This window comes from Haliotis cracherodii, unplaced genomic scaffold (genome assembly GCF_022045235.1).
Source record: "Haliotis cracherodii isolate W230 unplaced genomic scaffold, xgHalCrac1.p SCAF_6, whole genome shotgun sequence".
Lineage (NCBI taxonomy): Eukaryota > Metazoa > Mollusca > Gastropoda > Lepetellida > Haliotidae > Haliotis > Haliotis cracherodii.
The window spans coordinates 53,530,734-53,555,981 of NW_027266319.1; the positions used below are offsets into that span (position 1 = coordinate 53,530,734).

Below are 25,248 nucleotides of genomic sequence, written 5' to 3' on the forward strand. Positions count from 1 at the left end.
TTACGGCGCAGGTCTGAGGCCAAGGTCACCATCATCAAAAATCAGGGCCTAGATTTTCGAAACGATCGTTGCCCTAAGATTATTGTAAAGTTATCATAAGGAAATAGTAGGCTATCGTAGCATATTTTCGAAACTATCGTAGCCCTAAGACATCTTAAGTTTGTCTTAAATCTAAGATAGCCCTATACCTGCTGTAAGTCTATTTAATCTTCATCCAAGATGGCGGCATACTTTGCTCTGGACCTTTTTTCATGAAGAGGACGATGATTTGATGACAAGGTCGAGGATATTCCGAGACAAACCTCGTCGCCTCGATACGCTTGACGACTCCGAGCTATTCTCCCGCTACTGAATGCATCGCCAGGCGATATTTAACTTAATTCAACTGTGCAATCCTTTTATCCAGCGACGCAGTGAGATTTTTATCTAAGGGTTGTTTTCAGTCTGAGTTGGCGGACATGCATGGCATCACACAATCAAGCGTGTCAACGTGCATCATGACACAATTGCTTCGTTATGCAGCTGTTTGAATTCCAGAACATTCCACAATGACGCTACCTCAAAAAGACGAGTGAAAGAAACTATTTTATGAAATAGCCGGCTTTCCCAATGTTTTGGGATGTGTGGACGGCACACTTGTCCCCCATCAAGCGACCTCCGGCCAATGAGGAAGTGGCATACGTCAGTCGGAAAGGCTACCATGCCATAAAAATCCAAGGCATGTGTGATGCCGAGCTACGGTATGAATAAATAAAACAAAAATATATGTACTGTGTCATAAACTTATGTAAAAGATACGAAACATTGAATAACTTGCGCTTTCACACCCGGCCTTGACATTTACACTCAACGCCACCTAGGTCACGATTACACCAATGAAAATGAGAGACACTGTAAAGGTTGACGTTTTGTATACATATGGGGCACCTTTGAGGATATTTGAAGAACGTTATGTATGAATTAAACGCAATAAAATTGAAATTTGATACTTAACATCCAAATTAGCGATGTTAACCTAGTAGGAAAACAATGCTAAAACACAATTTGTAATTGTGCCGTTCAATATATAACTAGAGAGCATAGGTTATGAAATTGTGAAAAAATGAAGCTCCCCAAAAATCTTCACATTGATTGTTCTGCTCAGCCTTGTTCAATTTTTTAAATAATATTTCTGTAATGTTACTGCCCGAAAATTTGTCAACTTTATCAGCATATTAATTATGTTCACACTGACTTGTGTATAAAGATACTATGTTTTTTAATTGAAAATGTTATATTTAAAAGATATGCTACATAAAAAGTAATATTGTAAAAGATGTGAAGTACAATGAATTATTTAAAGAGATTGGGAACCAAGTAATAATAGCAAAAAGGTTAAAGTACTTTATTTCAAGGAGAAAACATTCCTTCATAATTTTTCAGATTTTTGAACATTGTGTGCAAGTTGCCAGGATCTACCCATGATGCATTCATGTTGGCTAACAGTCAGATTGCCATTGCCATAGAAAAATAATCACCGGGCGGGTGGTTGCTTGGCGATTCAGGCTAATATTATTCGTGGCTTTTGAAAAAATAATAGTGACAAATTGGCAAAATGCAAGTATGTATCAAGTTAATTTTAAAATTTTAAAATTGTAATTTAAACACGAAATCAGGATTTCGTTTAGATGACCTCATAGAAACGTTATAGAAATAATGTGATTTAAACATGGTATATCATGTAAATATATATTTACGCTTTAAGCAACATTCAAGCAATAACACGGCGGGGACACCAGAAATGTTCTTCACTCATTGTATGTCGGGAATCAAATCCATGTGTGACGAATAAACGCTTTAACCACTACGCTACCCGACCGCCCGGGATAATGGAGATATGCGGGCAAGGCATCATTGTTGAGATTGATGAATCAAAGTTTGACGAACGAAATTATCTTAAAGGTCATTCTTAAGTGGGGTGGTGGGAGATGTTGGAGATTTTTATGGTACCAGTAGAACGCCGAGATACTGACACTCTGATTCCATTAATGAAACAATGGATTTGACTATGCTTGTCGTAAAAGGCGACTATATAACGGGATCGGGTGGTCAGGTTCGCTGACTTGGTTGATGCATGTTATCGATCCCAATTGCGTGGATCGATGCTCATGATATCAATCACTGGATTGTCTGGTCCAGACGGATTATTTACAGACCGCCGTGATATAGCTGGAATATTGCTGAGTGCGGCGTTAAACAACCAACCAACCAACCAACCTGGTTCCATTATCATTTCTGATTCTTGGAAAGTCAACAATCCTCTCGATTCTGATCCGGATTATACATGTCTCACTGTCAACCACTCCGAGAATTTCAGAGATCCCATCCCAGGTGCGCATACATGTACAATTGAAAGAGCTTTGCTTCATGCGAAGCGATCCTTGTGCAAGGAAAGTCTGGCACTGTCAAGAGGCTCTTTGAATCGTATCTCAATCAGTATATCTGGAGAGTAAAAGTATCTTGAGATAGAGGTGACTTTTTTGACATTTTGCTTACTATCTTGAGATAGAGATGACTTGTTTGACGCTTTTCTTCTGTTTGACAGAATCCACTCTCCGACTTAACGTGGATCCATTCCATTGCAGCCTGCTTCTTCCAGGCATCTTCCTGCTTCCTCCACCTACTGTTTCTTTGTTCATGTCTTGTCTAACGCAGCAATATTCCAGCTACATGACGGCCGTCTACATTTTGAAAATAATCGAGACTGGACCAGACAATCCAGTGGTTGATATCATGAGCATCGATCCACGCAGTTGGGATCGATGAAATGCATCAACCAAGTCGGCGAGCCTGACCACCCGATCCCGTTATATAGTCGCCTTTTACGACAAGCATAGTCAAATCCATTGTTTCATTAATGGAATCAGAGTGTCAGTATCTCGGCGTTCTACTGGTACCATAAAAATCTCGAACATCTCCCACCACCCCACTTAAGAATGACCTTTATGATAGGACCTGGAGATGATGATTTGGGGGAGTCGGGCTTCAAGTCGACATAGCAGTCGATTCTCTCGATTCCCATGAAGAGATGAGCATTAAGTAACACTTATTCATTTTTAGTCACTTAAGTAAGGCTCGTGTCTGTGTCAAAGCCATTGCGGGAATATGAATTTTTACTATGATTTTGAAATTTTCATAATTGTGAGCTACTCGTTACATGCATCGACCAAAAACAATATCACAAAACAAACAAACCAGCCAACTAACCAATATATTCTATTATGTATATATATATATATTTCAACAATGCCTACTTTTCTTTAGCACTTTTATATGCACTTTTATATTTGATTGAAAGTACATTTTTTAGAAAAAAATAAATTTCATATTTCAGATAACGAGGAAAATCGAGATGAGACTAATGATGAGAGTGAAGAAGAGACAGGGACCAAACCGATGGTTCGTTGCTCCTGGCTGCCTGTGCCGGACACCGGAGACATCGGCAACAGCATTGACTTTGCAACCCTCCAAGTAACAGGAATTGATAAATACAAACAGCATACTGAGATCATGGTTTGTTTGTTGTTTAACGCCACACTCAGCAGTTTTGCAGCTGTGTGACGGCGGTCTGTAAATAATCTAGTCTGGACCAGACAATCCTGTGATTAATATCGGGTCACTGAGATAAGATGAATTGTCATTAAGTGCACGAAATTAATCATCAACATAAAGATCCATGAAGATTCCGGGGTAGAATAGGTCTTCAGCAACCCATGCTTGCCGTTAAAGGTGACTATACTTGTCGTAAAAAGCGACTAACGAGATCGGGTGGTCAGGTTCGGTGACTTGGTTGATGCATGTCATCGACCCCAATTGCGTGGATCGATGCTCATAATGTCAATCACTGGATTGCCTGGTCCAGACTCGATCATTTTACAGACCGCCGTCATATAGCTGGAATATGGCCGAGTACGGCGTTAAACAACAAACAAACAAACATCAACACAGACAATGCCTAAAACTTAGTTTGGAATTGTTTCATATTGGGACCCGTGAAGATTCCGGGGTAGAAAAGGTCTGCAGCAACCAATGCTTGCCGTTAAAGGTGACTATACTTGTCATAAAGAGCGACTAACGAGATCGGGTGGTCAGGCTCGCTGACTTTGTTGATGCATGTCATCGATCCCAATTGTTTTGATGGATGCTCATATTAATCACTGGATTGTCTGATCTATGATATTCAGATTATCGTTACAAGAATCAAACACAATGATATGTGTCGGTATGATTTAAAACAATTCATGTTGTGGTCACAATGTCCTTCCTATATGCTATTTCGATCAGCAACTCACAGGAGGGGATGGGGGTGTTGATTTGTTTGATCTGTTGGCTAGGGAGACAAACGGGTATGCTGAGCAGTACCTGCAGGGCCGCACTCTATAACCACAGAGCAGAGGTCGGGCGTGGAGACCCGTTGACCGGGAAGAAATGCGCACATTTGTTGGACTCTTGTCAAGGATGTCGTTAAGAAGCCAACCATCGCTTCCTATACTTAAATGAGGGGGAAAAGAACTGGCTGGCGTCAACACCTTCCACATTTTCAAATACAATACGACATTTTAACATTGTGCTGTATGGGCAAGTGTGGGTGTACCTCTGTCAGAAAATTACGGAAACTGATATTATCTAGATGTTTATATTCACAGTAAAAAAAACAATTGTAGCATAAAAGTTGGTATGTTCCCTGATCTGATTGGTTAAAATGTGTTGTCGAATGAGCATAACATCGCTGAATTTTGGGGGTCTCATCACCGTGTATGTATACATTAATAAATGGAACAATTTTTTGAATCATCAACATGGAGGAACAGATGGAAATTTACCCTGACTTCTACATCGGAGATTTCGATGAAATATAGAGGGTTTTCAGAGTTATCCCGTCATGCCGTGCGCGCCGCCATGTTGGTTGTATTCGCGTCCCTAGCAACAATATAGCGCCATTAGCGGCACACTCGCTCTGCAATCGTCGGCGTCTATCTGCTCCTATTTGTCATCTTGCAATCGTCTGTAAAGGATAATTACGCTAATTTATTGGACAAAGTATCTCGTATAAGATATCACGAGAAGACTGGTTTGATCGACAAAGAAGATCCGTACAGGATTCCGAAATCGAAATGGAGTGACGACCACAAGCATTTGCCGGCAACTAACTACATCGACATCGTCAACTATCTGGTATTCAGTCCCAGTCCTTTTTGTAGTTTATCAGACATCAGAAACTACAGGAGCTTGGAAGCATATGATAGATTTGTATGTGTTTGGGTACGAGACATGTCTCGTATGAGTATTTGTCCGTCGAAGATGGAAAGGCCATTCACGTTGTGAAGTCAAAAGTAAGTAGTGAGTGAGTGAGTTGGGTTTAACGCCGCTTTTAACAGTATTCCGGTCATATCGCGGCGTGTCAGCTTAATGTGGGAGGAAAGCCCGAAATGGTGCAGGTCTTAAACGTTTACCACTTCGGTGAAACCCACGAGCACGGGTATGGTGCTGACAAACCTAGAAACATAATCGGGGCGAACCGGGATTCGAACCCACAATCATAGGTTTCTGGCGTGCCCAAGGGACGCAACTCTGCACAGCGAATCGCGGCGCCTTAGACGACTGGGCCACCCGTGCCCCCCAAAAGTAAGTAAACAACAACTTACCTACATCCTGTACAACTGCTACTGTACACGAGCCCAGCCAATACATAAATGTGTGTTTACGTAGTGATAACATTCGGGTGGGTTACGTGGATATTATATAGCGGTTAGACAAATTAAATATGGAGATAATATTTCAGACAGAATCAAAAATGTCTTCAGCAAGTCATTGAAATTATACACATGCAAATTACCTTCACAATCTTTTCATGAAACGTTGAAATGCTCAGTCCATTATTATGAAGTATTAGAATTGAGAATACTATCATTTTCATTCACCCTTTGAATGTAATATAGAATGTAAATTTCATATCTGAAATAAAATTAACCCCTCCACTGTATGTTTACAGGTAATGCATTCCCAGCTCTTGAATGAAGCTCCATTGCACCCCTGGTTCATCACTGATGACACGGGCAAAGTTTTGTCAGCCCACTGCAATTGTATGGCAGGTTTGGGAGAATCGTGCACACATGTTGCAAGTGTGATGTTCGCTGTTGAAGCTATTGTTAGACTAAGGGAAAGCACCACGGTAACACAGGAACCAGCCTACTGGAAACTTCCAGCTTCGATGAAAACGGTTGACTATGCGTCTTTAAGAGACATTGATTTTACCTCTTCGAAGACACTGAAGAAGAAACTTGACTTAATTATTGATTATTCATCTGCATGTTCAAGTTTATCAAGTGCTAAACTTACCCATAAGTTAGAATCTGCATCTAAACAGAATTTTGACCCCTTTCTTCATACTATTAATGCAGACAGACCATCTTGTCTAGCAGTTCACAGTGATTATAGTGATCAGTATGTAACTATACCACTACAACCACAATTTCCAACAAGTGATTCCTGAGCTGTTTGATGAAAGTCTGGTTGGCATCCCATATGATGAAGTTTTAGAACACTGTAAGAATGTTTTTATCAGCTGAGCATCACAGAATAGGAGGTTACAGCAGTTGAAGCAGCAACAAAGAACCAAGCAGGTTCCCCACTTTGGTTTCAGTTCAGGGCTGGACGTATAACGGCATCAAAGATGAAGAGCGCAAGTCGTACATCAATGTTGGACCCTTCTAGGAGTTAACTTCGCCATATCTGTCACCCTAATGAGGTCAAGTTTTCTAATCCAGCTACGAGATGGGGATGCAGCCATGAGGTAACAGCAAGGGATGCCTATGAGAAATTATCTTGTGAGCATCACCATAACTTCAGTGTTGAGGAATGTGGTTTATTCCTTAGCTAGTACGATCTACCTTCTATCCGTTTCAAATATTGAAATCATACTCGGTTTCGAAGGACGGTTGAACATAATTTCGCACAACGAATAACCTACCTGTCATACACACATTTCAAACTTACCGCCGACAAAATGATCGCTGCACACACGCATGTATCAGGGGGCCTTGAATGCGAGATCTTCCCTGTTGACAGGTGCCAACCACAAACGGCGCCGCTTCTGACTGAGATCCCTCGTTTTCTCATCCCTGTTATTGATTACAGCAGGGAATCGGAAAAAATCTCTTCTTGTCTCTGTGTGCACGATTGCTGCAATTTAAAACCGCACACGAAACAGGCATATCGGCAGGTTGAAAAAAATTCTCCGGCGTGTTTACGTTTCGCGCTTGTTTAGGATGACAACCAACATGGCGACCGCGCACTGCCTCATGGGAACTGAAACCCCTCTATTGAGTGGTTGGTTGGTTGGTTTGTTGTTTAACGCCACATTCAGCAATAGTCCAGCTATATGACGGCGGTCTGTAAATAATCGAGTCTGGACCAGACAATCCAGTGATTAATATCATGAGCATCAATCCACGCAATTGGGATTGATGACATGCATGAAGCAAGTCAGCGAACTTGACCACCCGATCCCGTTAGTCGCCAATACGACAAGCATATAGTCACCTTTTACGGCGGGCAACTGCCGTCACTTTGCTGTCAAACGCAGGTATTGAAAATCGCAGGATTTGCAAAATTACCGGCCACAAAACCAATGAATCGTTGAAGTCGTATACCATTGATTCGAGCTCGGCTCAAAAACGACATTATTCGAACATTCTTCAGGGACAGCAGCAGCTCGCCAACGAACGTAATTTGGTACCTGTCCAAGATACAAATATCATGCCACGGTCCCCGTGAATAACTTCCAGGTTATGTCTTCTGCTAATTCCCATGGTCTCTTTCACACTTGTAATTCGACTGTAACAGTAAACAACCCTTCCATCCCAGCTAAGCTGCATGTCTAAAATCTCGCACATATTTGACCTCTCTTATCACCACCTCAGTTTCAGGCGAGTTGACATTATCTTCAGCAGGGGCTAATCAGTATGTACGTCTTTTCCAATATTGATTGTTTGTATTTTATAAATACGCATAACTACAAATTACAAGTGTGTAAGATGAGTGAAGCTTTTTGTACATTTCGGTCAGTAGACAGTGAGATGAATCATATTGTATATGTTCTATGTGATACAGCATACTGCCGTAAAGATACGTTATTGCTACATGAATTAACGTATATCACCACTGATCTTACTGACTGTTTGTTTAATGTGCAAAAACAAAATGTGAACACGTTCTAAATCACCTGTTTCGATTTGGCAATGTGATAGTTCGTGTGACGTCACCTATATTCGTGAGTCTGTTCCACGAAACTACTTCTTGTAGCATAATGGCTTAACCCTCTTGGTGCCACGGGACCATATATGGTCCCTCACTTTTCAAACCCGCATAGTGCCAGGGGACCATATATGGTCCCGAGAAAATGCCCTTTTTAAACTGTGAATTTTGATATTTAACACTGAGTGCGCAAAGTCAAAACTATAACCATCATCACCCCAATCATCTTAGCTTTAACATCGTGTAACTCATACTTTATACAATGCTACGGATTGCGAAATATGGCGAGATTAGTAAAGTGGCTACCGCTCTTCTCGGCGTTTTTCTGCCATGTTTGAACACCAAGCGAATGACGGCGAATTTTGATTATGCACCCATGTCACATACACGTAAATATTTTCAGCCAAATCCTTGTTCATCAGATAAAATATGACCTGAGTGGTCAGAAAGACATATTTTTCCCAACTGTATACTTATTCACGTAAATACAATTCTGTTCACTCCTTATGAACAAGTCTTTTTACACGTTTTGTATATTTTTATCGACTATCGGTAATGGCGGAATGGTCGGTACACATGAGAAAACGACAGTGTATATTTCCATTACATTTATGACGTACTTTGAATGAATTTATAACCATCATCACCCTAATCATCTGAACGCTAATATCGTGTAACTCATATTTTATGCAGTGCTACGGATTGCGAAATATGGCGAGATTAGTAATGTGGTTACCGCGCTTCTCGATCTTTTCTGCCATGTTGAACTTCATGCGAATGAAGGCAATGTTTATTATGCACCCATGTCACATACACGTAACTATTATTATATCAGACAGCCAATTTGAAAAAGAAATCTGATCGGAAAGATTTACTTGTCCCCACTGTACAGTTATTGGCGTAAGAGTACTAAGGTTTAGTCGGCCACGGAAGTTTTTTTTCAAGTATTGCATATGTTTATCGACTGTGTGTCATGGCGATTTAGCACGGCGCTGCATACAAACCAACTGTGCAGATTGTCTTTTTGTTTATGATGCTGATTTACAGAAAATATTCAAATCAAAGATATGGAAAGATAGCTATAATCGTTAATATTAAGTTGGTATTGTGTATATTTATGGGCAGGAGGTTCATGATCAAAACCTAAACATTGAATGGCTAAGCCCCAAATGATCGACAGGGCACGTTCGCCACATATCTGTGCCGCGATTTCTTGTTTACCGGTTGTTCTACATACTCGCCCGTTCAGACAAATAACTGCTACTTTTTTCATATGAAATGACTAAGAGTCATGTGTGATTGCTCGAACTACCTGACCGTGTCAGTGACTTGTCCTAACTTTTTCACATTTTGTCGCAAACGGAGATTCAAAAGTGTGGCCACGACATCTAACGTGAGTCGACGCCATATTGTAAACAAATTGTGTCAAGGTCGGTTCCACATGTGGTAGCTCGGCCCCCGTTTCTGTCGATGGTACACGCGATACAAACCTAATGCAACTACTGAAAACATCAACATAACTTCTACAATGATGACATCAGTACCTTTTTTTATTTGGATTAACCGCTTATGGATACGCTGTGCTGTTAAGTTCGATTTCGATTTGTTTTTCCTTTCATTGAAACTGTGATAATGGCGCTGTGATTGGTGTGCTGAAATAGTATTTTCCATGAGTCTAATGTACATGGTACATGCTGTGATTGTAGAAGATAATTGATAACCAATTGTGTATGCATATATATCATCAAATACACATTACTAATCTATTCAGAAAATGGAATATATTATAGCTGGTTTTCAAACATTCTGCTATGGATATTAGATCAATAATTAATATTAGATTTACAAATTATTTATGTACACTGTACTCTCGATTAACGTATGATAATCTATTGCAAGTATTCAACTCTTATTTGATATTTCATCTGAAATGTCAGCAATGAGTAAAATTAATTTTATTTCGTTACAATCTGCAATTTTATTCAAATAGGCTAATAGACGGTCGGTGATTTCCCGCCGCTGTGAATTTGTCGTCTGGACAGGTGCGCGTGATTTGACCTCGCATGTTGTGACAGGAAAGACATAATAAACCATTTTTATTAAAGATTTTGCTGGTTAAATTTTCGAAGTTCAATACCAAGAATATATTTTTCCTTTTGTGGCAAATAATTCCATTACTTTCATTGACCTACGAACATTATCTATTTCAAACTTTTCCTTTAGTAGAATGGGATGGAATGGGAAACTAGTGGAAATAAACTAACACTTATGTCCTTAAATGTACATGTACATACCTAGCTAGGTGTAAATACACTTCTAAAGTCGTATTTATAAATCAAATGAATAATTGAAAGAAAAAGTGGTATTTCATGGACTGGTATACAAGTATATTTTGAGCAGAGGTCTAAGTCAGGCAGCCAAGTGCGAAATACGAGCTGATACGAGGATGTATGTTTTCTGGTAGCCATAGTGAAACAATGACATATGGCGCCCGAGTTGCGAGTGATCGAAAATAGGTTTGTTGAATAGATTTGCTGCCCATGAAAACGTTTCAACAATTTTGATTGAATCTACATGTACTTACTCTTGGGTGGTGTTACGTTAGTATAATCTTGTTAATTATTAAGAAATAATAATGATGCCCGATATTGAGCGATGTCAATTTCAGTATTGTTAGGGCTCTTTAGCGATCTTTCACATTTTGTTCTTTGAAAATGTACGATTACCCCGAAGTTGTTTTTATCACTAATAAAAGAGCACGGATATTGAAACATACATGGACGTAACAGGGATTTCTTCAAGAAATACATTCTAAACTGTCATTCGTTTTGTGACATAATCTATGAAACAGTCTGCGTATGAATTAATCACGACCGATTCCGTCGATTTTGTTTTGACGTCAAAAACAGGCACAATTTCATCGGGATTTTTTATCGGTAAATATAACTCATATGTCTTTCACTGTTAGGACATGTACTTGCCAATGATATGAATTATTAGTCATTTAGATTTCAAACAAGGGCGCTTACTTGACTTTACTTGCCATATTCGGGTGCGTCCATATTACGATTAATGAGGAAAAGTAGGAAACTTATGATACCAGCACTTTTATCGATGGCTGGGCAGTGCATAGATCTTTTTGATTTGGTGACTTTAGATACTGTTGGAAAGACAATCAACTCGAGTTGCATGTTATACAATTTGGTTACACTGTGTGAAGAAATAAAGACGTTGCAACACTTTTGATACAATGTATACGTTTTTGTAACCGCGACGTCAGCACAGTGCGGCACTGAGCGGTTTACAGGCTGACTGACGTCCAGGCACCATGATACCATGAGGGGGTTAAACGTTCCTGTTATGTTGCTTCGGGCTTTCAGTTTGGTCTGTTATCGGCTTTGTTTAATTTCTGCATCGCTTTTTTGCTAACACTTTTGCGTTTTTGGTTTTCAGCATGTTCCGAGAGTTACGAGATTCGTCATCTTCTGGACTGCTACCTGAAATCGTCCGAACCATATTCTCACCGTGTCACGTGATCTGACCAGGCAGAACGGATCCATCATATCTCTAAAAAAGTGAGAAAACGTATTGCATCTGTCGATCAATGCAGGTACAGCAATCTCGCTCACACAGTCGCATTGCTAGAGGAAGACCTGTTGAGAACAATAAGAGCAACACATTTCAGAAGAATGAGGGGCGACCTCAATCCTCTCAAAATAGGAGAGAGCATTCCAATGGGCGTAGTTATTCGCGATCCCCTAGTGCTTTTAGGAGAGGAACCACTGCCTGTTTCACATGCGGTGAGAACAGTCATTGGGCTTCTCAGTGGCCTCAGAATTCCAAGACAAATAGTTGTCAGGGAAACGGTACCCCACCGACCCGGACTTAGGTCGGGCTTCGGTGGAGAGTTCTGAAATAGAAACCACAAATCCTCAGGAAGTGAGAGCTAATAAAGCAAGTGGTCAGATGGAGGGAGAGATTTGTCTGGTTTCTGGTCAAGGGGAGATGAACCCTGATTCCTCCCTTAATCCATCTGACCCAGTCAAGGTGAAGGCAAATTTCCAGGCTTGTTTTAAAGTAGGGGATAAGGGCCAATTAGTGAATGTCAAGGTTGGCAATATTTACTTCACTTTGCTTGTTGACACAGGTAGTCAGGTGACCTTACTTTCCCCAGCCGCAAGCAAGCGCTTGCCATCTTCAGTAGCTGTCAACTCCATTGACATGGTTCTGGAGGCTGTTAATGGGAGTTTATTCCAAGCACATGGAATATTCAAAGCACCTGTTTACATAAGTGATGACATGAACCCCACTGTGGAGGAATTCCGGGTTGTAGAGATTGATAATTCCCATGATTGTGATGGCATTCTTGGTATAGATGTACTGGATAGACTGGAGGGTCTGATCGACATCCCTGGGTCAAGGATACGGTTGATGGGCAAGTGGTTACCAACTGTGAGGGCTGAAACCACTGTCATCGTTGCAGATGATGTCTTTTTGCCGCCCCAGTCTGTATCTTTTATCCAAGTGAGCTTGCCTCAACTTCATCGGGAACGGTCCTCGATTCTGATAGAACCCTGCAAGGAGATTTTATTCACACATGGTATAATCATGGGCAATTCAGTAGTCACAAATAGTAATAAGGCAGCTACAGTTAAGGTTATCAATGTTCTTGATACCAAATACACTTTAGCTAAGGGAAGAATTATTGGTCAGTGTCAGTGTGTCAATGTAGTACCAGATAGGCAAATAAAGAAAGTATCACGAGTTAATGTTAAAAACTCAAAGGTGCCTGATCATTTAACAGATTTATTGGATTGCAGTAAAACAAACCTCAGCTCTGAGCAGCAGGATGAGCTGAGAGATCTCCTGTACTCATACAGAGATACATTCGCAAAAGATGATGATGATCTTGGTCGAACTAACCTTGTTAAACACCGCATCAATACTGGTGATGCGAGACCTATCAAACAGGCTCCACGTCGTCAGACGCTGGCGAGGCAAGAGGCGGAGGAGAAAGAAGTGGCTCGAATGTTAGAGCAAGGTGTAATCAGTCCCTCGAATATTCCTTGGGCTTCCCTGACATTTCTTGTGTAATGCAAGGATGGCCGTTGGAGATATTGTTGTGATTTTAGGCTCGTAAATGAGGTTTCTCGGAAAGATTCCTACTCCCTACCTCGCATTGCAGACTATTGACAGTCTGGGTGGTGCCAAAATGGTCTGCACAATGAATTTGAAAGCAGGATACTGGCAGGTAGAAATGGATCCTCGTGATCGAGAGAAAACAGCTTTTGTCACACGTTACGGACTGTTTGAGTGGAATGTCATGCCCTTCGGCCTATGTAACGCCCCAAGTGTGTTTGAGAGACTTATGGAAATGGTGCTTAGAGGTCTCCAGTGGAATGAGTGTCTGTGTTTGCTGGATGACATCATTGTCTTCTTTCGAAGAAACAATGTTCCGGCTTCAATCAGTTTTCGACCGTCTGACCTCAGCTGGCCTGAAATTAAAGCCTAAAAAATGTCACCTTTTTAAAGAGAGAGCCGATTTCTTAGGCCATGTTATTTCGGCTGATGGTGTTCACACCCAGCCAGAGAAAATATATAGAGGCAGTAAGATGTTGGCCTACCCCAAAGTCTCGAAAGGAGATACTACAGTTTATTGGTCTGGCTAACTACTATCGGAAATTCATAAAAGATTTCTCCAAAATTGCCAGGCCACTGACCAAACTTTCCAGTCCATTGGTTGATTTTCTTTGGACTGAGGAGACTGATCAAGCTTTCACCAGCCTAAAGGAAATACTTACCTCAGCCTCAGTTCTCGGGTTTCCAAGGCGTGAAGGAAAGATAACTGTTGACACAGATGCATCCAGTGAAGGTATAGGTGCAGTCCTGTCACAAAATCAAGATGGCAAAAGTCTCACACCGGCAGAAAAGAATTACTGTGTCACTCGTCGAGAATTGCTGGCAGTAGTAACTGCATGTCGCCATTGGCATCCATATGTCTTTGGTAGGCCTGTCACTATCAGAACTGACAACTCTGCAGTGGTCTGGGCAAAAAGAATTAAGAGGCCTGTCAACCAGATGGCTCGCGGGCTACAAGAGCTAGGCAACTATGATTTGACTGAGGTACACCAGCCAGGCCGAGTGCATTGGAATGCTGACGCACTAAGTCGCAGACCTCAGGCACCCTGTCCCCAATGTAAGAGGGAGAGTGGACCTTGCAGCATAGGGTTGGTAGAGTCGAATCCTAGTTGTTATGCCATCACCAGATCACAAAAGGCCAAACAGGATAAAGATACCTCCTGTTCCAGCTCAAACCAATTGGGTAGAGTTGAGGAAAATTCCTTCAGTCCTGAGGAGATTCACGACCTGCAGCTTCAAGATCCCGATATCAGCCTAATATACAAGGCTAGAGATCAAAATACCCGACCTGAATGGGAAACTGTTTCAGGATATTCGGAGGCATGCAAAGCGCTGTGGGGTCAGTTTCATCGACTGTCGATAAGGCAGTGTGTCTTACACAGAAGATGGGAGAGTCAGGATGGAAAGGATTGGCATTGGCAGATAGTTGTAGCATCCATTAAGCGGCGAATTATCCTCAAAGCGTGTCATGACTCACCTTTGGGAGGCCATCTTGGGGTTTCCAAGACTTTTGACAAGCTTGAACAGTCTTACTTCTGGATTGGTATGAAAACTGATGTGCGTCTGCACTGCATCAGTTGTGACAAGTGTGTTGCCAGGAAGAGTCCTAGGAAACAGAAAGCACCCATGAAAGAGTATACAACAGGCTCACCGATGGAGAGACTCACCACCGACATCATGGGCCCACTGGACCGTATCGCAGTGGCAACAAGTACATACTTGTTGTCACCGATTCGTTCACTAAGTGGACAGAGGCCTATGCGATTTCAAATATCAAGGCAAACACAGTGACAAAGAAGATTGTCGAGGAGTGGGTCTGTCGCTATGGTACCCCAGCTCTTATACATAGTGATCAAGGTAGACAGTATGAGGCTTACCTGTTCCAGGAACTATGTAGTTGGTTGCTTGGTTTGTTGTTTAACGCCGCACTCAGCAATATTCCAGCTATATGACGGCGGTCTGTAAAATAATCGAGTCTGGACCAGACAATCCAGTGATTAATATCATGAGCATTGATCCACGCAATTAGAAACGATGACATGCATCAACCAAGTCAGCGAGCCTGACCACCCGATCCCGTTAGTCACCTTTTACGACAAGCATAGTCATCTTTTACGGCAAGCATGGGTTGCTGAAGACCTATTCTACCCCGGAATCTTCACGGGTCCCAGGAACTATGTAAGTTGCTGAGAGTTGTTAAAACTAGGACAACTTCTCTCCGACCACAGGCCAATGGCCAGGTCGAGCGGTTTAACCCAACATTAGCAGCCATGCTTAACATTTATACTGAAGGGAGATCAAGGTCCTGGGACAAACATCTCCCCTTCGTAATGGCTGCTTATCGAAGATCAAAGCATGAGTCGACAGGTTATACACCAAACAGGTTGGTGCTCGGTAGGCAAGTGCGAATGCCTTACCACCTGGTCACAGGAAATCCTAAAGAAAATCCTGTGACGAGAAATGACTATGTCGACGAGGTCAAACAACATTTTGAACATGCTTTTGAGTCTGCTCGGAGAAATCTCAGACATTCTTCCGAAGTGTTTAAGAAACAATATGATAAGGAAACACAACTTAAAGTTGGACAGCCAGTATGGTTGTTTAACCCCCACAAAGGCTCAAAACTGAGTTACAAATTCATTTCGAAGTGGTGTAAAGGTTGGGTTGTCACTAAGCACATTGATGACATCACATATCGTATTCAAAATGGTCCAAATAGATCCTCCAGGGTTGTTCATGTTGACCGGTTGTTACCGTACGAGGGTAATGACCCACCAACATGGTGGACTCCTGAGTATAAAGACTGAGTGAATACCTTCCAGTGAGCCATCTTGAAACATTCAGAGATGAGAATTAGTTGTGTAAAAATAAAACAATTCAAATGCAGTTACAATAGCCTAAGCCAAGGTGTAAACATTGATGGGATATGGTATGTTCTGGTAATTGGTTCTTATTGATTATTCATCCTGGATGCTATCTGGATTTGAAATTTGGGCGTGTTGGACGCTTTCCAGTAGATATTCCAGAAAATGACCATTTAGAACGCATGAGAATTAATGTCTTATTTTACCAAATGGTAGATGTTGGATCAAACGTTAGTATTAACGAGACTTATATGACATGTTATTGTTGTAGTAACATAGGAAACGGATATCTTTGATTTACACCTATGCCAATTATATCGAAATGTAAACATTCATAATTAACTTAATAAATTCAAACTTATAAATTCTCCCAGGGCTACCAATGTTCCAGACAAGGATATTCTTGACCTTGGTGACATATGCTCCGTCTCAGTTGCCAACATCCCTGGAAGTTGTCACTTTCAGGAGTGGAATGGAATGCCCGACAAGGAGATGTTTGTAAATGTACAAGCTTTTGACAGGCACTGTTTAATGCGCCATACACAGCACCTGACAACATTCTTCTGCCCCGTAAGGGAGTGCCGATCAGTTTACGACAGGTTCGCTGACCTGACCCGTCACTATGGGGTGGTGCACGCCGGACGTAAAGGGAATCCTGCCAACCCCATGCAGGTCTGCAGAAGAGCTCGGACAAAGGTGATGGTGAATAGATGCTTTGTCGACCCGGGCAATCTTGTCTTTCAAACTAACTCAGCAAAGAAAAGCAAAAACGAAGAACGTAACTGGGAAGAAGATACGATCACAGGTTACCCAGGTACCTGCAACCGTGAAACCTGGAGATCATATACCCAAAGCTGAGCATAGGTTTAGCACTGGAGAGGCAGTTCCGGCCACAGAGCCGAGATCCAACCAGATGGCGGACCAGTCCACACAGGAGGTGGCTTATGACAGGGCCCAACTGGATATTCAGATGCTCAGGCAGGAAGTCGAGCATCTGCAACAACGTCTGACCAAGGCAACGCCCTCATGGCGTACTGCAGCTGACATCCGGGGTAGAAGGTCTTCAGCAACCCATGCTAGCCGTAAAGAGTGACTATGCTTGTCGTAAAAGGCGACTAACGGGATCGGGTGGTCAGGCTCGCTGACATGGTTGATGCATGTCATTGATCCCAATTGCGTGGATCGATGCTCATGATATTAATCACTGGATTGTCTGGTCCAGACTGCCGTCATATAGCTGGAATATTGCAGAGTGCGGCGTAGAGCAACCAACCAACCTTTTCTTTAGCACTTTTATATTTGATGGAAACGACATCATTAATCAGAAGATCTATTTCAAATCACAAAGAAAACCGATTTGAGACTAATGATGAGAGTGAAGAAGAGACAGGGGCTAAACCGATGGTTCGTGGCTCCTGGCTGCCTGTACCGGACAGATGTGACATCGGCAACAGCATTGACTATGCCGAGGAGTGCGGCCCTGTCAACCCTCCAGGTAACAGGAATTGATAAATACAAACAACATACTGAGGTATTGATTGGTTGGTTGGTTTGTTGTTAAACACCGCACTCAGTATTGCAGCTTTATGACGGCGGTCTGTATAAATAACCGAGTCTGGACCAGACGATCCAGTGATTAATATCGTACGCATCGATCCACGACATGCATCAACATAGTCAGCGAGCCTGACCACCCGATCCCGTTAGTCGAGTCTTACGACAAGCATATAATCACCTTTCACGGCAAGCATGGGTTGCTGAAAACCTATACTACCCCGGAATCTTCACGGGTCACATAGAATCTACTGAGATAAGATGAATTATCATTTAGTACGCGAATTTATTATTCATCAACATAGACGATGCCTGTCATCCAAAAACTAAGTTTAGAATTGTTTCATATTTAATTGGTGTCTCCAACAAATGTTTAGGTATAAATGTGGATATAAATTTTATAATATTCAGATTATCGTTACATGTGTCAAATACAATGATATGTGTCGGTATGATATAAAATAATTCATGTTCTGGTCACGATGTGATGTCCTTCCTATATGCTATTTCGATCAGCAACTCAGAGGAGGGGATGGAAGTGTTGATTTGTTCGATCTTTTGGCTAGGGAGACAAACAGGTATGCTGAGCAGTACCTGCAGGGCCGCACTCTATAACCCAGAGCAGAGCTCGGGCGTGGCGACCTGTTGACCGGGAAGAAATGCGGGCATTTCTTGGACTCTTGTCATGGGTGTCGTCAAGAAGCCAACCACCGCACTCAGCAATATTACAGCTAGATGACGGCGGTCTGTAAATAATCGAGTCTGGACCAGACAATCCGGTGATTGATATCATGAGCATCGATCTAAGCAATTGGGATCGATGACATGTATCAACCAAGCCAGCGAGCCTGACCACCCGATCCCGTTAGTCGCCTTTTACGGCAAGCATGGGTTGCTGAAGACCTATTCCATCCCGGAATCTTCACGGGTATGGGGGACAAGAACTGGCTGGCGTCAACACCTTTCACATTTTCAAACACAATGAGACATTTAAACATTGTGGTGTATGGGCAATGTGGGTGTATATTTTGATTCATTCAAAGTAGATTTAGATTGCAAATATTAGTGTGTGACAATTGTTACAAATTTGGAAAATGACTCGTTTACAGTTTCTTAAACAATTATTTAAGTGGCGTTTTAGTAATATCATGAAATCAGTAAAGTATACGTCATTGTATTGTCATTTCAATCGTCAGCAACATTCCAGCTATATGACGGCGGTCTGTAAATAATCGAGTCTGGACCACACAATCCAGTGATTAATATCATTAGCATCGATCCGTTGGTTGGTTTATAACGCCGCACTCAGCTATATATGACGGCGGTCCGTAAATAATCGAGTAATTAATATCATGAGCATCGATCCACGCAATTAGGATCGATGACATGCATCAACCAAGTCAGGGAGCCTGACCTCCTGATCCCGTTAGTCGCCTTTAACGGTAAGCAGTTGCTGAAGACCTATTCTACCCCGGATCTTATTTGAATGAAGGTACACACTACACATATCTTAAAAAAGGACTCCTTTACTTTAGCACTTTTATATTTGATGGAAAGGACATTATTCATAAGATCTATTTCAAATTTCAAATCACGAGAAAAATTGATTTGAGACTAATGATGAGAGCGTAGAAGAGACGGGCTAAACCGATGGTTCGTGGCTGTCTGTGCCGGACACGGGACAGCTGTGACCGTGGCAACAGCATTGACTTTGCCGAGGAGTGCGGCCCTGTCAACACTCCAGGTAAAAGGAATTGATAAATACAAACAACATACTGAGATATTGGTTGGTTGTTTTTTTGTTAAACACCGCATTCAGTATTGCAACTATATGACAGCAGTCTGTAAATAACCGAGTCTTGACCAGACGATCCAGTGATTAATATCGTACGCATCGATTCACGAAATTTGGATCAATGACATGCATCAACCATTTTAGCGAGCCTGACCAACCGATTCCGTTAGTCGAGTCTTACGACAAACATATATAGTCACCTTTTACGGCAAGCATGGGTTGCTGAAGACCTATTCTACCCCGGAATCTTCACGGATCACATACTGAGATGAGATGAATTATCATACTTGGTTGAAACATGTCATCGATCCCAATTGCGTGGATCGATGCTCATGATATTAATCACTGCATGGATTGTCTGGTCCAGACTCGATTATTTACAGACCGGCGTCAAATAGGATCGATGACATGCATCAACCAACTCAGCGAGCCTGACCACCCGATCCCGTTAGTCGACTTTTACTGCAAGCATAGGTTGCTGAAGACCTGTTCTATCCCGGAAACTTCACGGGTAGGCTCGCTGACTTGGTTGTGATGCATGATATCAATCACTGGATTGTCTGGTCCAGACAGCCGTCATATAGCTGGAATAATGCTGAGTGCGGCCTAAACCAATCAATGCTCGTGATATCAATCACTGGATTGTCTGGTGCAGACTCGATTATTTACACAGACCGCCGTCATATAGCTGGACTATTGCTGGGTGCGGCGTAAAACAACAAAACAACCCAAATCAAATATAAGTACAAAGCTAGTAGAGAATGATTCCCGACATGGGTACAATGTGTCAAACCCATTTCTGGTGTCCCCCGCCGTGATATTGCTAAAAGCGGCGTTAAACCAAACTCACTAGTAGAGAATGAGTTCAGATTTAGGGTCACATCGGCAATATTTCAGCCATATCGTGACTAAATCAAGTTGTACAGGAATAATGCATATATATATACTATAAAATCTGTCGACGAAGGACAGTAAAAGCACTAGATTGTCACAGGTATAGATTTAAAACAAGTATGTTAACATAAGAATGACTAGTCGGAACATTACATAATAAAAATTGCCTAGTGATCACCAGCATAAGGAACCATGGGGACTTACGGTACATCTGCTTCATACAAGACTACATGCTTGCCGGACACGTGAAGATTCCGGGATAGGTCTTCAGCAAACCATGCTTGCCGTAAAAGGTGACGACTATATGCTTGTCGTAAAAGGCGACTAACGAGATCGGGTGGTCAGGCTCGCTGACTTGGTTGATGCATGTCATCGATCCCAATTGCGTGGATCGATGCTCATGATATTAATCACTGGATTGTCTGGTCCAGACTCGATTATTTTACAGACCGTCGTCATACAGCTGGAATATTGCTGAGTGCGGCGTTAAACAATAAACCAACCAAATCATACAAAACTACTAACTCTATACCTGGCTTTTCTGATTATACGCCCGTGGGTTATGGTCATCATCTGGTCTGTCTGTTCGTCCGTCAGTTATTCGTTTCCGGAGCACAACTTGAAAACTTTGAAAGGATTTCAATCCAAATTTAGTTCTTGTGTTTATCAGAGGCTGAAATGGTGCCTTTTGCTGTTGTAGGCTTAGGCTGGGAGGAGAGTGAGTTAACAGTTGGCAGGATTTCAGCCATATTGTAACTTTAATGATGAATGAATATAGCCTACCCAAATCCTGTCGAGAAATTACAGTTGGTTGGTTTTGTTGTTTAACGCCGCACTCAGCAATATTCCAGCTATATGACGGCTGTCTGTAAATAATCGAGTCTGGACCAAACAATCCAGTGATTGACATCATGAGCATCGGTCCACGCAATTGGGATCGATGACATGCATCAACCAAGTCAGCGAGCCTGACCACCCGATCCCGTTAGTCGTTTACGAAAGGATAGTCACGTTTTACGGCAAGCATGGGTTGCTGAAGAGTAAACTACCAGAGATTTATATAAAAAGGAAAACTTCTACTTCATTTGTCTGGACGAATTATCATTGTGGGCCTCCATTCCTCTCTTTGCTGGACAAGCCTTAATGTTATTTCGGGGACAAACTGATGAGACCCTTCTCACGTAAACGTACTATCGCAGAAGTAAAACAAATCAATATAAATTTAAACACCGTATAACTTCCATATGTTGGTACCTCGAACATGGCTATTTGACTGCATGCTGCAGAATTCAAGCGATGTTCCAAGTAACAGTCAGATGCTGTAAATAAAAAATAAAAACATGGTCAGGAAAGATCACCATATAAAAACACCACACAGATCAGTAATGTGACCCGTGAAGATCCGGGGTAGAACAGGTCTTCAGCAACCCATGCTTGCCGTTCAAGGCGACTATGCTTGTCGTAATAGGCGACTAACGGGATCGGGTGGTCAGGCTCGCTGACTTGGTTTATTGCATGGATCGATGTTCATGATGTCAATCACTGGATTGTCTGGTCCAGACTCGATTATTTACACAGACCGCCGTCATATAGCTGGAGGATTGCTGATTGCGGCGTTAAACAACTAACGGATTTGGGATCGATAATATGAATATTGCTGAGTGCGGGGTTAAACAACAAACGGATCGATAATATGCATTAACTAAGTTAGCGAGCCTGACCACCCGATCCCGTTAGTCGCCTCTTACGACAAGCATATAGTCGCCTTTTACAGCAAGCATGGGTTGCTGAAGACCTATTATACCCCGGATCTTCACGGGTAGGACTTCAAGAAATGTATAAAATGACTGAACTATTAAGGGATTTGGTAAATTGATTAAAATTAAGTAAATCAGTAGTGACTGGTTTTACACATTGGCTGTAATATATGTACGCCAAGGTCACGTGTCAACGAAGCTATTCTTTCCGTCGTTCTTCTGTGATCATTATATGAACTAACATTGGTGTATATCAGTTGATGTGACTTACAGTTTCCCCTCGTTCCGAAGATAATGAAACTCTGGTAGGTCGATCTCGTTCACAGAACAGACAATTTTGGCACAGCTATTGCAGAGTCGACCAAATGCGAATCTGGTTGATAAGTTGACAGTGACGGCGTTGCCAATATGTCGTCACAGAGGCTATTTCGTCACACCTCGGTAAAGTCCGTCATTGCAGGCTGAGCTTGACTCGCGAAAATATTGTCGTCTGACAGTGTCTACGGGAAGCTACACAGCATGAATGGGCTTATGCGGAGCTGTATTTCTGTTGTGGAGAACTTTCAAAATTCCATCCGCTAGTGAAAAGGGGACTCGGGCTGAAGAGGGCAGACCAGGGTCCACTTGCGAATTACATGATTTTTCAGAGAGCTAATTGAATGTTTGATAAGATTATGTTTTAGGATGCCTATTTCACCAACATAGGCATATATTTGTACGAGAATTCACCAAAACTTGTAAATTGTCACCTCAAGTTCAGATATATATATGAAGAAGTGTATCTTGCAAAGATTTATGATAACTTTCAGTCATCAAGATTGTGCCAGTCCTGTCATGTTAATACCATGTGCTTTGATGGGTTGGTTTGTTGTTTATCGCCGCACTCAGCAATATTCCAGCTACATGACGGCGGTCTGTAAATAATCGAGTCTGGACCAGACTATCCAGTGATTAATATCATGAGCATCGATCCACGCAATTGGGATCGATGACATGCATCAACCAAGTCAGCGAGCCTGACCACCCGATCCCGTTAGTCGCCTTTTAGTCCAGTAATTAAAAGGCCCAGGTTCAACAAAATTGACGGAAAAGGTTTATTGCTGGATTTTGGTGCCTTGACACCTATACATTAAAAAAAAAAATAGTTTACCAAAATCGGACATGGGGAACCATCCAAAATTAGGTCAAATCCAAGATGGCCGCCAAAACAAAGGTAACAATAGACATGATAGACATTACCATGGAACCAATAACAGTAAAAACATTTATGATGAGACTTTCTATATAAGTTTGACTTGGTAAATGCAAAGGAGTGTATGTTTCACAATTTTGAAAGGAAAATTCTCATAAAAATTTAAAATAATTGCCTCAAAATGACAAAAAATGCATAAATTTGTTAATAAAAGTAATTCTTGCAGAAAATAAGTTTCATCATAATGTTGGTGTTTTACATATAAAATCATACAGTTTATTGTGTTCACATAAATAATCAAGTTTGAAAAAAAAAAACAATTGAAAAAAATGAAGTCTCCCCCTCTTCAAAATGGCGGACGAGCAGACGATGGTTTGAAGATGGACCTCAAGAACATAAAGGTGTGTATAAGCTATTTTTCTCTTGTAACTAAACTTGAAAACTTCAAAAACATATAGTTAATTGGCTCTAGAGGGGAATAACTGATGAAAATATAAACAAATATGAATATAAAATTTGTAACAGGGCCATTAACATCCTCATTGGTTTCAAGGCAAATGAAGGGAGATAATCCAAACCCCGGGGAGCAGTTATTATTCTCAAATGGTATGAACTTTGATTAAAAGTCGATTTTGAAGATAATCAAGACATTTAGCGCACAAATCATTTGCTACAATGGAAAAAGTAATTATTTATGAAAAATGCATCCTGTATGAGAGAAATAAGTTATCACTTTAAATCTTTGAATCTGTATTCATTTGTATCTGTACACATGTCAACCATATTTCTAGCAACTGTTACTATTTGCAGGTGACTGTTCTCAACTGAAGGTGTCGAACGTAGATCACAGATGGCTACTTGTGTGCTATGTATGGAACCGGTCAACCTGGACAAACCCCATGATTATGTGAAGTTGACAGAAAAAGGCTGCTGTGGCATTAACAATGCAAACAGACTGCGCAAATTAGATGCACCAGACACCATATACAATGAGAACTCTAGCCTGTTGGTACACAAACAGTGTCGAAGTAAGCATATAAATCCAAAGGCAATCAAAGCAGCTCAAAAATGTGGATCATCACATATAGCTCAGAAAACTCTTCGATCATATGTAAAAGCCTTCAATTTTAAAACTCACTGTTTTCTATGTGGTACTTATATTGACCAGGATACTGCATACAAACATCCAGATAGAAGTGTACTTCAATTCAGCCGTGTGATGGCTCTTGAGTTCCAGGAAACTATTGCAGCATACTGTGTCAAGAGGCAGGATGATTGGGCCAAGATGGTACAGTCACGTATTGTGCCCATACACGATCTACCTGCTGAAGAAGCTATCTATCACCATGCATGTGATAAGAATTTTCGGAGAGGGACCAGTATACCTACAACTTATATTGAACATGGGGAAGCTCCACCGAAGAAACGGAAGCTTGGTCGACCGAAGAGTATGTCCAAGATGACAGCATTTGAGATTGCCATTGATTACTTGGAAGAGAATGATGATGAAACGATTACTTTGGAAAATTTGCATCTCATTATGAAGTCAAGGAGTGGACTGAATGATGATCAACTGTACACTACATCTCAGCTGAAAAGGGAATTAGTAAATCACTATGGGAACAAGGTATCCATAACTACAATCAGGCAACAACCTAACATTGTAACTCTTACGTCCAATGTGAAACATCTCATACAAGAGGCACATGCAAATGCTGCAAAGGTGGACCAATCGAACATGGACAGTTTGATTCAAGT

General features: G+C 41.5%; 2 pseudogenes; both read left to right on the forward strand.

Moving 5' to 3' along the window:
• Nucleotides 1-2,975: 2,975 nt before the first annotated feature.
• LOC139446499 (uncharacterized) lies at nt 2,976-4,669 on the forward strand (annotated as a pseudogene).
• On the forward strand, nt 4,670-6,919 carry LOC139446500 (uncharacterized; annotated as a pseudogene).
• The last annotated feature ends 18,329 nt before the right edge of the window (nt 6,920-25,248 follow it).